We start from the raw sequence: 16,090 nt of genomic DNA, 5'->3' as shown, positions 1-16,090 counted from the left end.
GCGGCAGCGACGCGGCCGCAGGCGGCGGCGCGCGGGACTTGCGACCCACGCGGCGGGCGGCCCAGGCGGGCGTGCGGCCCAGCCTGGCATGCGGCCCAGGCGGGAGCGCGGCCCAGTCGGGCGCGGAGCCCAGGCGCGCACAGGCCCGCGCACGAGAGCGGGCCGGCCTAGGCGGCCTGCTGGCCCTGTTCTTCGGTCCACCGTGGACCGAACGGTCCACGGCTGGGCCTGTGGACCATGTGGGCATTTCCCACGTGTTTCACGCGGTCCATGGTACTTTTCTGTGGATCGATCGCGATCGGACGGCCCAGGGAGTTTCCAGTGACAATCTCACGGTTCAGGAGGTTGATTTGGCTTGTTTAGGACTCTTAAACCTAATCTAATTAGGTTTAAACCCTGTTTTAACCCTTTAAAAGGCCTGTGGACGAATAGTAAAGGGTGTGGTTCAGATTTGCACCGTACGAAGCCCGTACGGAACCCAAGAGAAGAGAGAGGCGGAAGCACTGAGAGAGGAGAAGGAGGCTCTTGGACAGCGGTCGCCAGGTACTTCAGGGGTTCAGGGGGTCTTCCAAGAGAGAGAGAGCTTTTGTGAGGGAACTTCTAGTGAGAGAGAATTGGATGTACAAGGGTTGAGGGTGAGGTCTCCTCTTGTAAAATTTTCTTTTTCATAGTGAAATTTGCATGCCCCGTGGAGGCGAGCCCTTTTGTGGCTGATCCACATATTTTGATTGTTTTTCTTTTATTTTATTTCTTCTTTCTTCCTGCTGCATCGCATGGTACTGAAAAGATTTGGGAGGTGTATTCTGGCCAGACATCCACCCAACAAGTGGTATCAGAACAAGGTGGTACAAGAATGCAGATTGCAGTGGTGGTAAGCAAGACTGAAGATGGAGAAGACAGGAACAATCAAGATGGAGATCAACAAGTTTGATGGTAAGAGCAATTTCTCCTTGTGGCAGGCAAGGGTGAAGGACGTGCTCATCCAACAGGAGTTGATCGATGCTCTCTTATGCGATGAGAAGCCGACCACCATAGAGGTGCGGGATTGAAAATGGCTACAGATGCAAGCGGTGAGTACCATTCGTATGTACCTGACGGATGAGGTGGTGATCCATGTACTGAGCGAGACTTCCCCGATGGTGCTGTAGTCGAAGCTTGAGGAGTTGTACATGGCGAAGTCTCTCACCAACACTCTTTTCCTCTGGAGGCAGTTTTACCAACTGCGGATGACTGAGGGACAGAGCGTGCAGGAGCATCTGAGCCACTTCCAGAAGATCCTCACCGACCTCCTCAGCGTTGGCGAGAACGTTGAGGAGAAGACCAGGGCACTGGTTTTACTGGCGTTGCTTCCCCCTTCGTACGAGTCTTTGGTGACTGCTCTTCTAGTGGGGAAGAGCACTATCAAGATGGACGAGGTCACCGCGGTAATACTCCAGAATGAGGTTCTCAAGAGGGAGAACCCAGCTTCGAGCTCAGGTGGTGGTAGCTCAGCTTTGGTGGCTTCTGGAAGAGCAGGAGGTGGTAGACGGAGCGACAGGAGATCGCAACGAGGGCGGTCTAAGTCCAGGAGGGACTTGAGCAAAATCAGGTGTTATCGGTGTGAGGAGTTGGGGCATCTAGCCAGAGATTGCCCTCAACTTAAAAATCGGACGGTGGCTGCTATAGCGACAGCCGGCAGCGATTTAGATGGAGATGTCCTGGAGATATCTGACGAGGTATCTACTTCTTCCAGTAGTGGATATTAGATTCTGCATGCTCCTATCATATATGTTGCAGAGAGGAGCAGCTTGACTCCCTGGAGAACAGTGAGGGCACTGTATATCTGCCGGATGGATCGAGCTATGCGATCAGAGGCATTGGGATGGTCAGCTGGAGGACACATGATGGTGCAGTGAGGAGATTGGGGGAGGTCTGATACATACCCGATTTCAGACGGAATCTTATCTCACTTAGCAGACTGAATTTGAGAGGCTACAGAACGGTAGCTGGTGGAGGAATCTTGAGGGTGCTACGCGGCGATAGGATTGTGCTGGAGGGGAAGAAAGGAAGCAGAGGACATTATTACCTGACAGGGAGCCCAGTGCGAGGTGGAGCTTCAGGAGCCAGGTGGAGCCTAGAGCGAGGTGGAGCTCCAAGAGGCGGATTGGGCACGAGACAGGAGACTCGGGAGGACGAGAGGCGACGTTGCAAGGTGAGATTCCTATTGCCACAGGACGATGCCCCGAGCAGGTCTCAGGTCAGGAGCAGCACAGCATACGATAGAGATGGGATTGAGCAACCTGGCTTGACTCCCATGTTTGCCCATCCATGATCAGCAGGCGATTGCCCCAGGGCATGGGGGCGAGGAGATCCAGAAGCTCTCGGAGTTTGGAGGAGGCCGAATATCGAGTCGAAGTGGAGATTGCTAGGATTTGACATCTTGAGATTCAGTCCATATTGAGCCCACAGCGAGGTTTGCGGTGAAAAATAGAATCCAACGAGATCAAGATCACCCAAAATAGAGCTCGAATGGAGGAGATACGAGCTTTTGAAGTCGGCATGAGATTCGAGGTGATGGAGAACCGCCGACGACCGACGGTGGGCGGCAGCGGTGCGGCCGCAGGCGGCGGCGTGTGGGACGCGCGACCCACGCGGGCGCGCGACCCAGGCCGCTTGGGAGCGGGCCGGCCCAGGCGGCCTGCTGGCCCTGTTCTCCGGTCCACCGTGGATCGGACGGTCCATGACTGGGCCTGTGGACCGCGTGGGTGTTTCCCACGTGTTTCATGCAGTCCACGACACTATTCCATGGATCGATCGTGATTAGATGGCCCAGGGAGTTTCTGGTGACGATCCGACGGTTTAGGAGGTTGATTTGGCTTGTTTAGGACTCTTAAACCTAATCTAATTAGGTTTAAACCCTGTTTTAACCCTTTAAAAGGCCTGTGGATGAACAGTAAAGGGTGTGATTCGGATTGCGCTGTACGAAGCCCGTACGGAACCCAAGAGAAGAGAGAGGTGGAAGCACTGAGAGAGGAGCAGGAGGCTCCTGGACAGCGGTCGCCAGGCACTTCAGGGGTTCAGGAGGTCTTCCAAGAGAGAGAGAGCTTTTGTGAGGGAAACTTCTAGTGAGAGAAAATTGGGTGTACAAGGGTTGAGGGTGAGGTCTCCTCTTGTAAAATTTTCTTTTTCATAGTGAAGTTTGTATGCCCCGTGGAGGCAAGCCCTTTTGTGGCTGATCCACATATTTTGATTATTTTTTTTTGTTTTGTTTCTTCTTTCTTCCTGCTACATCGCGTGGTACTGAAAAGATCTTGGGAGGTGGTGTCCTGGCCAGACATCCACCCAACATGGATGACATCCTCTTTATTAGAAATGACATTCCTATACTGATCTCGATCAAAAGATGGTTGTCCAAAGAATTTTCTATGCAAGACCTAGGTGATGCATCCTATATTTTAGGAATAAAGGTCTATAGAGATAGATCTAAAAGGATAATTAGCTTATCATAAAAAATATACATAGAGAAAGTACTGAAGAGGTTCAGTATGGAGAACTCTAAAAGAAGATTAGTACCCCGTAGGCATGGCATCACTCTCTCCAAGAAGATGTGTCCAACCACATCTGAGAAAATTAAGCATATGAGCAAGATTCCTTATGCTTCGGCTATAGAGAGCCTCATGTATGTCATACTACGTACTCGATCTGATATTATTCTTACTATGAGTGTTACGAGTAGGTATCAATCGAGTCTAGATGAAGAACACTAGATAGCTATGAAAAATATCCTTAAATACTTGAGAAGAACTAAGGATCTATTCTTGATCTTTGGTGAAGGATCGAAGTTACAGGTCGAAGGATACACTGATTTAGATTTTATGTTTGATTCTGATGATAAAAAATCTATATCAAGATGTATATTCATATGTAATGATGGTGCTACTAGCTGGAAGAGTTTCAAATAGTCCATCATAGCGGACTCCATGATAGAAGCTGAATATGTCACTACCTCGGATGCTGCAAAAGAAATCTTCTGGTATAGAAAATTTATCGTGAAATTGGTGTAATGACATCAGATGCCATCACTCTGTACTGCGACAATAATGGCATCATAGTACTAGCTAAGGAGTTTAGGTCTCATCAGAAGTCTAAACACATCGAGCGGTGATATCATATCATACACGACTATCTCGAGAAGAAGCACGTCGAGGTATGAAGAGTAGACTCTACGAATAATATGGCAGACCCACTAACAAAACAATTGAGCCAGCAGAAGATTGAAGTCCATCTTGAGAAGATGAGACTTAGATTAATGGCCAGTTAGCTTTAGGATAAGTGAAAGATTGTTAGATGTATGTCTTTAAAAGATAATATGGCTGACACATTATAATAGTTCTAGGATAAATTTTTATACTTAAATATTTTTGATAATTAATAAAGGGTATTTTTTTTTTCATTCTTGTCTAATGTGTCTTAGAATCATCTTAAAAATTAATGACTTAAAGATACATATTTTTAAGTATTAAGAATTAAAAATATATATAACTAATTTCTAAATTACTCTCGATCGATGGATCATTATGGGAATGGTGAATAATCCAGTTAGATCGATGCATGGATCGCTTCCTTCAAGATTGATGAGTTTCTAATCTATAGTGTGGGAACACTGAGCGAGAGTGCGGATGGTTGTTAGAGAACATCGATACTGAGTATGACTAAACAAGAGATCACATGGATGTCTACTCACTCCTCAATGATCTTCTCAATGATGTAGTGGTATGAGTGGTTCCTTGACCTACGGTACCTCAACTACTTATAGTGGGGTTGCTATAGTTGACTACATACAAATATGGTCCCTAGTCATATAGATCCTTATAGTGGATGTTGGCTAAATAGGTTCACTGCAGGAGTAGGATGCATATTTAGATGGGATCTATTGACTTAGTAGATAAAGAGCAATCCTATGGGATTTGAAAGGTTAAGTTTTTAAGTCTGTGCCACAGCAAGGTGATAAATAGAAAGAAATTTTCATAAGTATCATAATTTGAACTTGAGCTAATCAATTTTTTCCTATGACGGATGATGGGGTTTGATGAGGTTTCATAACCTCCACCCTGTCAGAACTAATGATAGAGAAACTAAATTACACAATAACTATACCTAGAGATTCTATTTATTCTATTCTACTGGGTTGCCACCACATGCTGCTAGACGTCATTAGTGGATGGTGAGAGCTCACTATGATCATTCTGGATCGATGATCCCTGATGAGTTAGAGTTGCAAGTATTTCGATCTATTAAAAAGAGTTTCGATGGTACTATGATGGAGATCATGGTATGTCTCACTACTAGATAGAATAGAACCTATGGGATCACACAAAAAGAATTTGATCAGATCAAATGGTTGGATCATGATTAAATTATGAATGAGATTGATAATTTAGATCAACTTGTAAAAGTTACAAATACTAGATCAGCTAATTGTTAGCTAGGAAGACCTAATTGCAAATGTTGCAACCCAATTTGATGAGATCTAGTTAGAAATCAAGTTTTAATTAATTAAATCTGATTTAATTAGTTTAAGCTTGACATAATTTAGTCTAATTGGGCTTTTGGTGTCAGAATTGGATCTTAATCAGATTAGGATTGAATCTAGATCGAATTGAGCTTGAGTCAGTTTCGAATTAGATTCGAATCAAATCCGAGCTGAACCCAATTGAACTGAAACTAGAGTCCAACTAATCTAGGATTCTCTCTCACTTTTGTCACCCCATGTGGATGCCAATATTAGATTGGCATCGCACATGTTGAACGAGAAAGAGAGAGGGGCACAGATTCATCTCTTGGCGCCCCCTCCTTGATAATCTCTATCCTCTTTTCTTTCAGGATAAGATAAGGCTTGTTTTGAACTTAAACTCTTATCAGATAAGAGTCCAAGATCATTCAAACTCTATCCTAACCTCCTTGGCTTCCAATTATAAAAAGGGATGGGACTTGGGAGTGTAGAATGAAATGGAGATCAACCTTCCATCTTGTGTTGACACCCCATCTCCTTGCTTCCATTTAGATCCACACGCCCCATCTCCCTTGGTTGGCCACCCTAGAGAGAAAAGAGAGAGATTAGCAAGAAAGAGAAAGGAAGAAAGGGAGAAAAGAGTTCTCCTGTCATCTTTCGGATCCTTCGATTCTGCATGAAAGGTGTTCACGTGTTGATCCATAAGTCTTCTTCTACGTCAGTCGAAGGAGGAGATCAGATCTGAATCTGAAGGAGTGAGATCTGCAAGAGAGCTAGCAACTCAGTAGTCTTGGGTGCTTCGATCTACTTCATCCCTATATGGATACCTATAGAGGTTGGATGCATATGCGGCTTCGACAAAACCTGTAGACATCATCAAATTCGATCTAAAGGAGTCTAGCACTTCAGGTAGGTGATTCGATCATCGATTTATTGTCAGTTTATTATTTTTAAATCAGATGCATGTTATCAACTTGTTATTCATGATATGAACTAGATCTATCAGTGATTAGATTAGATCTTTGCATGCTAGATTAAAAGATGTTTTAATCTATACTTCCACTACATTTTTTAAAAAATTTTGAAATTTCTACATGCACTTCACCTACCATAATCCAACATGAAGGACATTACCTCTTGGCAGGGAGCTCAATGTGAGATGGAGCTTTAGGAGCCAGTAGAAGCTCAGAGCAAGGTGGAGCTCCAAGTACAGGTGGATTAGGCACAAGATGGGAGACTCGGGAGGATGACACGTGATATCATAGGATGAAGTTTCTATTGCCGCAGGAGGCTATCCCGAGCAGATCTCAGGTCAGACAGATCATAGTATATGATGGAGATAGGATTGAGTGGCATGGCTCGACTTCTATGTTTGCCCATACATGGCTCGATTTCTATGTTTGCCCATCCATGAGCAGTCAGATAGTTGTCCCGGAGCATGGGGCAAGATCATCCAGAAGCTCTCAAAATTATGTGGAGGCCAAATGTCAAGTCAAGATGGACATTGTTTGGTTTTGACACCTCAAATTCGATCCACAACAAAGAAGCTACAGCAAAGAAGCCCAAGATGAAGAAGCCTAGTAGACCAAGCCCGCAAGCTCGATCTGCAAGCACCTAGGCCCGCTGGTACCCATGGCCCACAAGCATGTAGGGGCCTACAATGCATGCAGCCCAGAGCAGGGCCTACAGCACATGCAGCCCAGAGCGAGGCCTGCAGTGCATGGCCTAGCACATCGCACGATTCACCGCATGTTCTAGGAGACCACTTTACGCAATCCACATGCGGTATATGCATGATCCATGCATGGGAATGCATGATCCTATGGCTGAGGGTGCAATCGTGAGCTATTTTGCATGATCAAATAGCCAGGAATGAATGTGGGGTTGATCAAATGGTCAGAAGAAATTTTTGACTCCCAATAGGAGACTGGATTCAACTAGGACTTGATTTGGGCTCTATAAAAGGAGGTAGATGGGCTGAGAAGAGCTTGTAGCGGCTATGGGGCATAGAGAGGGGCTAAAAGTGGTTGAGAGAGGCAGTAGCAACTTGTAGTGGCTAAAGAGCCTTCTTGAGGGTTTTGAGGGTTTTTTGAGAGCATTGTAAGAGTTTTTTTTGTGCTTCTTATTGAGAGAGAGATTGATGTATGAGAGTTGAGAGGGTGTGATCTCCTCTTTATTTATTCTTTCTTTTATAATGAAGCTTACATACCCTGTGGAGATAAGTCTTACACTAATCCACATATTTAATTGTGTCCTTTTTATATCTCTCTTTTTTCTTTCTATTGCAGTATCGACATCGTCACTAGTGTTAGCAATCTTGGGCAGGGAATCTGTATTCCGCACTCATAAGGGATCTTCCCAACAGGCCTGAGGTGTGAAGCTTTCTTAAGGACTTCTTAAGGTTCTTCAGTCGTTGTAGGCTTACTCTTATCCAAGCCTCGAAGCCTTCTATCTTTAGAGATGAGAATGCTAAGGCTTTCAAGCACAGTGACCCAACCTTAGGCATGTTAGCTCACCTAGGGCTTCCAAGAGGTGTGGTGGTCTGGTCTGAGATGCGAAGCTTTCTTAGAATTTTCTTGAGGTTCTTCAGCCGACATGGGCTTACTCTTAACCGAGGTTGGGAGTCTTTTGCCTTTGGAGGTAAGATAGTCAAGACTTTCAGGTGTGGTGACCCAGGCTAGGGTGTGTTAACTCACACAAGGCTTCCAAGGGGTGCAATGGCTGGGCCTGACTTGAGGCTTTGCTTTTGTGAACTGCTTCACTCAACAATATTTCTTTTGACATAGAAAAATTAGAGTTTTATTATAGAGTCAACTTTTACAAGATGCACCTCACTGATAGTAAGCTCAAAGATTAGTAGGATTCCAGATTCGAGATAGAGGTGTCCTATCCAACACTCCAGATGATAGATTTTGAAGCGTATCTCCTTGGTAACACGATACAGTCCTTTCTAGTTAGGCAAGAGCTTTTCTCTTTTAGTGGGCTGGCTGACTTCAGCCCTCCTAAGTACCAGATCTCTGGATCAAAAGTGCTTCTCCTTCACTCTTGAGTTGTAGTAGCACATGATGCATGGTTGATATGCCACCATCCAAACCTGTGCCCTATCTTGAACCTCTTCCAGAAGATCTAGGTTTGCCTGTAAGTCTTCTAAATTCCTCTATGCATTGAAGGTCTCTACCCGATGCAAGGGTAGGCCTATCTTTGCTAGGATGATTGCCTTGGTTCCAAAAGTGAGGTTGAATGGTGTTTCATCCATCAAAAATCGATGAGTAGTACAGTAGGCCCAAAAAATATTATGTAGTTCTTCTATCTAGAGTTCCTTAGCCTCATCCAGTTGGGTCTTCAAACCTTGAAAGATAGTTCGATCAGTCACTTCGGCTTCTCCATTAGTTTGAGGGTGCTTGATGGAGGTGAAGTGGTGGTTGATGTGGAGTTCTTGATAGAACTCATAGAAGGAAGCATCGTCGAACTGTCGGCCATTGTCGATTATGATGACCTAAGATAAGTGGAAGCGATAGATAATATTTTTTCAAGTGAAGTCATAAGCATTCTTCTTAATGATATGGGCAAGTTGCTCAATTTGGTGAAGTAGTCGATCAGCACTATGAGGAACTTTCTCTTGTCGGTGGCTTGTGGGAAAGAACCAAGGTATCTATCCCCCACTTAGTGAATGGTCAGGGAGAGCTGATCGAAGAGAGGGGAGCTACTGGTTGCTTGAGTGTCACTGGCACTAGTCACAATGCTTCATAAACATGACCGCATCTTCATGGATGCTCAGCTAGTAATACCCTTGCCATAGGACCTTGTAGGCTAAGGCCCTACCCCCCGAGTAATCACTGTAGATGTCTTCATGGATCTCTCATAAGGTGTACTCCACCTCGGAGGGTCGAAAATAGTGAAGGAGGGGCATGGACTAAGATTATCTGTAGAGTTTTTCCTTGATCATCATGTACCACATGAACTTAACTCGAATCCTTCAAGTTCAGCTCAATCTTCTGGCAGCAACCGCTCTTGTAGATACCTGATCAATGGGTCCATCCAGCTGGACTCATGGTCTACCTCACTGTCTAAAGGGTGAGGTCGGTGATGGAATGAAACTCACTTAGGACTCTGATGGATAGATCAGATAACCCGAGGCACTCCTTCTAGGCTAACAGGATAAGACTACTTCGTCCCAGACTCCTCAAGGGAGGAGGGAGCTTTTGGCATACTAGTATCGGATGATCACTCGATGCAAGGACAAGTTGATGAGTCGACTACTATAGGTCTTGCACCATGATAGTGAATGCTTGGACCTACAACAGGAGCTGCTGAAACTGTTCGAAAGTGATGGCTAGGATAGTCGATGCCTCCAAGATGCTGAGATCTTGAAAACCCTGATTGGGGTTAGTAGGTCCATCGGTACCTTTAGAAAGATGATGAAAGATGTCTTCATGGCCTTCTTGCTCCTCATACTCGATTGATGGGGAGAGGAAAGCTCAAAATCTCAAATGCAGGTCGAACTCTTCCTCTAGCACCAATCTATTGTTGTCGGAGAGGTAATCTAGCTTAGACCATCAAGTTACAGTCGAGAAGAGGAAACACAGCGGTCATTGGATGGCTGGATGAGATCTCTGGGAGGCATGCTAGCACCTCATCCTTGATCGATTCCACGAGTCGGATCTTGCAAAATCATCAAAGATAGAAAAATTCTCATGCTAGGGTATTTTCCTGTGGTGGATCCTTCGATGCCTAAATCAGTCTCATACAGAAGCAAACAGAAGAGGTCTAAGCTCTCAAAAAGAATATAGTAGTGATGTGGAGTTGAGTATGAGACGAAATGGAGTTGAGATGAAGAAATAGAGTTTGGAGGTCCAACGGATGCTAAGCAGAGCACGATGTGTTTCAATGGAGTCAGAGCTACTCAAAGCTTTGTAAAAGAGACAGATTCAGTTCATGTGGAATCCACATGCAGGAGAGGGCATGCAAAGTAAGTCTTCACTTATTTGGAGGGTCCCGAGGAGTTAGGGTTTTATAGGCGAAAGTAGGAACTTGTCACTTGAGAGGATGCATGCCATTTCCCCCTGAGGGCCACGGAGTTGTGCTCGAGTTATTAGGGAATAATAGCTTGTACATTTTGGAGTTTGTTGAAATTATAAATCTCACTGAGTGGAGTGAAATAGGGGACAGCCAGCCATTTGTCACCTAGCAAGGAGAGGACTTTGGAATGGCTTCAGTACAGTCATGGAAGTTCAAGTACCAACAGCTCGATGACTACTCTAGCACTCCTCAATGGGGATATGCATAAAGCTGCTATTGGGTCGCCAATGCTATGGTGGATGGGACATTCTGGATGTATCACTAGAAATTGCTATTAGTTGTTTATCAAGTTTAGTCTAATTGCATAGAACTAGAATCTATTTATTTGTATAGAATTAGAAAGCTTTAACTCTATCATTTAAGAGTTATTTTCTTTATAAAACTCAATCTTTCAAGAAACTCATATTGCTGTGAAAATAGTGCAAATAATTTTTCTGCAACTTTAAAACATGTGCATAAATCCCGCAGAAGTTTTCTACAGCTTTAAATTCTGTGTAAACCGATTTTCTGCAAGCTTTAAAAATCTGTATAGAAATTTTTCCACAACTTTAAAACCTGTGAAAAGGTTTTTTGCATCTTCAATATATGTGCAGAAATTTACGGCAGCTTTAGAATCCATGCAGAAATTTTCTACAACTTTAATTTTTGTGCAACCTGATTTTTTGCATACTTTAGATTTGATACAGAATTTTCTATATATTTCAAATCTGTACAGAAATTTCTGAATTTTTAGAATTTGGGCAGACTTTTTCTGCATCTTTAAAATTTGCACAGAAATTTTCTACATCTTTAAAACCTGTGCAGAAATTCTGCATCTTCAAAATCTGTGCAGAAATTATTGCTGCTTTAATAACTGTGTATGCTATTTGTTGTTTTCAAAATACATATTGCTACTACTTTGAAAAATATGCAGAAAGCACAAGTTTACTTGTCATATTTTTTAGTTTAATTATTTAATTTTGTTGTTATTATTACTTTTTATTGTATTATTTCAAAATCTAGCACGTAGCATTGAAAGCTAAAATTAACTATTCAAACATATAAGGCTAAACCTCTTCAAACTTGTGTTTGGTGTGATAGGTTTGGTCTTATGAATTTTGATTGGATCCATCATACAATGAACCTAAACCTATTTTTCTTGATCTAAAATCAAATACCGGATATCTTGTTCTTCTTGACAGTGCTGTCATAAATTTGGAGATCTTTCAAGCAAATTAACCATTTTATCTCCGAACACTATAGAGGCCAAGTTGATTGCTTTGGATATCACCTGTGTTGAAGCAAAAGAGATTAAAATCTTATCTCAGAGCTACTTTTCGTATCTTCGCTAGTTCTGACCATATTAATCCATTGTGATAATAAGATTATGATTGAATTGACCTATCAAAAGAGTACTAATAAACAAATAAACTAGTATATCTGAGTTTGTCATAACTTTGGAAGACAACTCAAAAAAAGTAAGGTCATTTCCTTAGAATTTATCAAGTTTCAAAAAAACTTAGCAGATCAACTAATCAGGAGTTTAACTAGGAATGAAGTTTTAGAATTAGTGAGGGAGATGGAGCTTAAGCCCACTATTGGTCATTAATAATGGATAACCAACATTTATGATTGGAGATCCCATTAATGAGATTCAGTGTGGTAGAAAAGAAGCTGATTGAGTGATCGTGTAAGAGCACATTCTTAGAGTATACTTCCCTCCATCCCTATGAGAAATGCTTTTATCAATGTCAAAGTAAATTTAGAAAGGTTGAGTTATGCTCTTAATAAGTCCAAAATTGAAAAGGTATGGGGTACCAGGTCACAAATATTTTTAGAGGACTTATATGAAAATTGTCATATAGGCCGTGATTAGGAGTTTTGACAACCCTAACACAATTCCCAAAAAAAATTAAGATACTAAGCACAAGGCTTTTGAACAGTGCTAACCGCATAAAGATCCATTTAATCCTTACTATGTGTGATAAGTTGAAGCTTGACTTAAAGGACCTAATTCAAGATCTAATCCACCATGATTCTTTTGAGTGGATACTATCAACATTAAGTGAGATTCAAGTCCACATGATATCTCATCTATTGCATAGTATAAGATGCTTAGATATTCTTCTTTATATTTTTTTCAATAAATTTAAATCTTTTATAAAGGATTGGTAGAGTTTTAGCTTAAAAAAGATTTAAATTTAAAAAAATAAAAAACCTTATCTCTTAAATTTTAGTTGTTTAAAAGCTTTAAAACACAACCTAATTTGATGCTTCTTTTTGAAGAATTACAACTTTTTGGAAGAGAATGTTTGGTTCCAATAGGATATGATGTTTTCAAAATATCGCATCATCTCAGAACCATAAGATCTCCTTGATCACTCGAATAGAGTCTATAAATAGCTAGGAATCTGACTATATTGGGATTATCTAAGCACCATTCAGTCTCTCTCACTCTCTGGTGCCCTATGTCTCTCAAGAGGCTCTTCTTTAACTCTTAGATTCTACTTTCTTGTTTTTTCCTTTCTGGGCATCTGAGGGAATCAATTAGATCAAGCCTCCTAAGGATCATGCTTATTAGAGGATAATCTGGCTGAGCCAAATTATTATACCTTAGAGATGATATCACTGCAGATCTACACATAGAGGTGAATCACATTCTTAGGACAATATTCTCACACTCCTTGATTAAGACAAGATCTTTAAATAGTTTATTTCTTCTATAATTTTGATTGAAAATCATTATAACAACAACATAATATTTTTCTAGGCAAGTTGATTGATTAGTTTCCAACAATCTAAGAACATAATTTGCCCTCTATATGTAGGTCTATGGCAATCTCATTCTCTAGGTACAATAACCTAGCTCAACATGATCCTCCTTTAACAAGCATGATCACTAGAAGACTTGATCCAAGTGACTCTTTCAGATACCCGCAAAGGAAAAGAAATAAAAAAGTAAAAAGTAAAATCTTCAAGTAGAAAAAGAGCCTATCAGAAGATATAGAGCACCAAAGAGTGAAAGAAATTGAATAATGTTTAGATAATTCTATAATGGTCGAATCCATAGCCTATTTATAGACTCTATCCAGATAACTAAAGAGATGCTACAACTTCAAGATGATGCGATATTTTGAAAACATAGTATTCTATTAGAAGGAATGTTCTCTTTTGAATAGTTGTAATTTCTCAGAATGATGCACCAAATTAAAGGTATTTTAAAGCTTTTAAACAACTAAAATTTAGTGCACAAGATTTATTATTCTTATTATTTTATTATTTTTAAATTTAATTTTTTTTCAAATTAAAGCTCCGACACCATCTCCTTCTGATCTACCTCTAACCTCTTAATTGCCTCATTCTCACTTGCCCTCACAGTTTCTACTGAGGCCATGGGAGCAGTAACCTTCATCTCTATCAACTTCTCAAACTTCTCCACCTTCCAGCTCAAAGACTCATAGTCCTCTTTTGAGATTGTAATCTTAGCCTCAGAATTCAAGGTTGAGGCTCAAGCAGCATTTGCTTTCTTGGATAGTTCGAGCACTTGCCTCTGCTGCTTTTGCTTCTACATCCTTTAAGGCAATCTGCAACTTCTACTCTGCTTCACCCAAGGCTGTTTGGGATGCTTCAGCCTCATTTCTTATCTCTTCAGCAGTTTTCTTCATTGCTTCTACTTCACATATTGCACTCTCAAATTCAGCAGATAGTTGTTGAAGGGCTGACATCAGGTCATTAGATCCTAAGGTTGCTTTCGATTCTTTAGCTATAGTTGCCTCAAGCTCACCTTTGCAATTCTAAAGCTTTACTTGATGATTACTAACAATAGACTTAGTTTTGGCATCTCTTTTTGAGCTCAGCATGCTCCATCTTCATCGTTTCCAACACTAACTTCAGGGATTCCACCAAACTTCTAAGGTAGTATTTGGTAGAAAATGATATTTCACATCACCCCAATGATGTAAATTAGGTGATGTGATCATCTTATTTGGTATTACAAAATTTCATCCAGTGATAAATTTGGTGATAGCATCACTACATTGTGCGATGATGCTATCACCACATATATCCCAGGTGATAGCACATCATGGGATATTGGTGATGTGTTGAACTTATTTTAGGACAAATATATCCCTAATCATTAAATTGGGGAGAAAAAAAGTCCTCCTCGTCTCTTTCTTTTTTTTGACCTTTCATCTTCAATAACACCTCCTATAGAAGAAAACTAGGCTAGTTTTCTTTTCTCTAACCTTTCATCTTCGAAATCTTCAAAATCTTTACCAACGACTTCCATTACCAGTAGCTTCTCTAACGACATCAACTGAGGTAAACACACACACTCTCTCTCTCTCTGTCTCTCTGTCGCTTTCATTAGTTTATGAATTTTGATGTATTAGTTTTTTTTTTTTTTTGATTCTAAATGTATCATGAACTCCATACTTGAAGTGATGGAAAGATTTCCTCGATCAAAACTTTTACAAGAACTTGGGGTTTTACTTTTACAATTAGAAATGATGGAAGAGGTGTATATTTTCTTGCTTTTGATTGTCATTCTTGTGCTAAATTAGAGATTTAGAAGAAGGAGATTGACATGGGACGCATACTCTAGATTGCAAATTAGATCTTTGAACATGTGCAAGATGCTTTTTGAGAGTGATGTGGCATGTGTCGATAATTATCGAATGGATTTGGGTCATTTCATAAGCTGTGTTACTAACAACACAAGGTGGACTCAAGCCCACAAAGACCATGGAAGTTGAAAGAACTAGTGGCCATGTTCTTACACATTATTGCACATGATGAGAGGATTAGGGTAGTTAAAAGACAACTTACACGTTTAAGTGAGACAATCAGTAGATAATTTCATGCAGTGCTACATGTTGTTTTGCGTTTCCATCCAAGCTTATTTGCAAAATCCGAGCCTATGCCTGAAAATTATCTAGATGACAAATGAAATTGCTTCAAGGTATTATAATTGTCCAACACATAATTTTCCAGTTCGTAAACTAAGATCATAAGATTATAAATGATTTTATTTTATGTATGTAGAATTGCCTTGGGGCACTTGATGGAACTTACATCCACATCAAAGTAGATGTTGTTGACATGATTAGGTATAGATCTTGTAAGGGTGACATTGCCACTAATGTCCTAGGCATATATACAAAAAATATGAAGTTTTTGTATGTCTTACCAGGGTGGAAGGGCTCTGAAACTGATTTCAGGGTCTTAAGACATGCAATTTCAAAACTAAATGGATTAATTATTCCTCAAGGTAAATGCATAGTCTCCATATATCATTTTTTTTCTCTGATAACAAAATAAGATTGTTTTTTAAGCCCAACATGATTATTAATGCATATACAAGGAACTATAGGTTACTACTACTTGTGTGATGTTGGTTAAAACATACAGAAGGCTTTTTGACCCCATATCGAGGTAAGAGGTATCATTTGAATGAGTGGAGATAAAGGAAGTCATCCGAATATTCCTCATAATTTTTTTTAATATAAAACATTCATGGGCTAGAAGTATCATTGAAAG

At 41.1% G+C, this 16,090-nt stretch overlaps 1 pseudogene; it reads right to left on the bottom strand.

The window, feature by feature from the left end:
* Positions 1-13,853: 13,853 nt before the first annotated feature.
* LOC105061216 (WEB family protein At5g55860-like) overlaps positions 13,854-16,090 on the bottom strand; it is a 28,144-nt pseudogene continuing 25,907 nt past the window's right edge.

Source organism: Elaeis guineensis, chromosome 11 (assembly GCF_000442705.2).
Source record: "Elaeis guineensis isolate ETL-2024a chromosome 11, EG11, whole genome shotgun sequence".
Lineage (NCBI taxonomy): Eukaryota > Viridiplantae > Streptophyta > Magnoliopsida > Arecales > Arecaceae > Elaeis > Elaeis guineensis.
The sequence above is the reverse complement of the archived record's forward strand: the minus strand, read 5'-3'. Positions and strand labels throughout refer to the sequence as shown.